Source organism: Cupressus sempervirens, chromosome 5, assembly GCF_028749045.1.
Source record: "Cupressus sempervirens isolate cs-2001-9-10 chromosome 5, ASM2874904v1, whole genome shotgun sequence".
NCBI classification, from domain to species: Eukaryota; Viridiplantae; Streptophyta; class Pinopsida; order Cupressales; family Cupressaceae; genus Cupressus; species Cupressus sempervirens.
The window spans coordinates 734560721-734563135 of NC_143122.1; positions in this window are offsets into that span (position 1 = coordinate 734560721).

Sequence of the window (2415 nt, forward strand, 5' to 3'; positions counted from 1 at the left end):
ACTTCAAACATGTAGCTAACGACTTTTTGTTCACCAAAATTTGATGAAATGATAAGAGTTTCTTAAGAATGTTCTTATCTTTCCATAAATGTAAAGTTTGTCAAATTATGAGTTTAGTAAGTAATTATTACCTATTTTCTAATGGAGTTACGTATAAATTGTTGACTAACACACTACTTGAAAAACAACTATAACTTTCAAATGGCACAACATTTTTTAAATTGAAAAAATGCATCACATTCTATGTTTCTCCTTCTATAAGAAAAAAATGAAAATTTAAATTTTGTAGAGTTTTGAATTAGTTAAGGTGGTCAGACATGAGAATTTTTTATTCCAAAAGTATGAAAGTAAAAAATTAATTAATTATTATTTATTTAGAATAAAAATACCTAAAAATATTTTTCACATCCAGGCATGAGTCTACTACTTATATCTAGAATATTACTAAAAAATATTATCAGTTGGTTTTTATTAAGGTGGTTAGACATACTTCTATTTCTTATTTTTGTTCTAAAATTTTTGTAATATTGAATTAAAATTCAAAATTTTGACCAATAATTTTTTTTTTTTTTTGAGATAACTCCTAGTAGTTTAGAAACTAGATTCAATTTTCTAGATATTCTCTTCTCTCAATTTTTTGATATAAAGTTAATAACAAGTAGAAAAATGCAAGTCAAGTTAACATAAGCCAAATTTTCTGATTTTTTATTGCCACTTAAGAGCATAGTTTGGTTGGCCATTATCCTGCACATACCCTCTTGTAAATGATTTCATTGACTACAAAATAAGATAAATTGGTGATATATGTGTGGTTGCTTATAAGATTTTTCATATTATGTTATTTTTTCAAAATCAAAGTTAAAGGATACTACCCAAATAATGTATTTATATATATGCACGTGTGTGTGTGTGTGTGTCATGATTTTTCATATAATCTCTAAACAAATAGAGTACAAAGGTTTTTATCATATTAAACTTGAGAAATTTCTTTACATGTCAGACAAGCATCAATGTAAAGGATAAAAATTCTATCATTTGAATAAATATTTTTTTATCATAGGTATAACCATTCATAACACTTGCATTTGAGTATTTTGTGTCATTTGGAAATATAATGATTTCATTTTGTTCTTGTGTTTTTTAGTTTCATGAATTACTAGACTATTGGCAAAAGAAAGAGAGAAATTGGATATAGCTCATTTTTTTCATACTATGTGTTAAAAATAGAAATTTTTATTTTAAAAAAAATATTTTATAATTAATATCAATCAACAAGAATTTTTTGATGTGAAAGATACTTGAAGGATATATTATTATTTTATAATTAATAATTTAAAATTTAAAATTAGGTATAATTTTAAAATAACTAATAATTTAAAATTGGTTCTTGTAAGTATGCATGCATCTATCCATGCATACATACACATATCAAAAATTTCATCCCCAAAACAAAAGAAATTGTTCACAAAAAGAGTCCATATGAGGGCGATATTGCTATTTGAAAATTGATTTTTGATATATTTATATTATATATATAATGTATAACTAATAATATAAAATTTAAAATTAGTATCCCTAATTGAATCACTATCACCACTCAAAATTAATCGATCAAAATTACTTTATTTTTTACCACGAAATTAGTAATGATATATTATTTTATAACTAATAATTTAAAATTTAAAATTAGTATCCAAAAATTATTAAAAGAGAATCACCTAGGATTAGATCATATCAAAAGAAAAACTTTTATCCATATATACATGTATACATGTATATATCTTGTATGTATGCATGCATCTATCCATGCATACATACAAATATTAAAAATTTCATCCCCAAAACAAAAGAAATTGCTCACAAAAGGAGTCCATATGAGGGCGATATTGCTATTTGAAAATTGATTTTTTTTATATTTGTACTATATATATAATGTATACACATATCAAAAATTTCATCCCCAAAACAAAAGAAATTATAATTTTTATTTTTGATGCATGCATGCATCCATACATACATGTATCTATCCAGGCATGCATGTATGTATGCATGGATGCATACATACATACATACATGTATACATGTATATATCTTGTATGTATGCATGCATCTATCCATGCATACATACACATATCAAAAATTTCATCCCCAAAACAAAAGAAATTGCTGACAAAACGAGTCCATATGAGGGCAATATGGCTATTTGAAAATTAATTTTTGATATATTTATATTATATATATAATGTATAACTAATAATATAAAATTTAAAATTATTATCCCTAATCTAATCACTATCACCACTCAAAATTAATAGATCAAAATTACTTTATTTTTAACCACGAAATGAGTAATGATATATAATTTTATAACTAATAATTTAAAATTTAAAATTAGTATCCAAAATTTATTAAAAG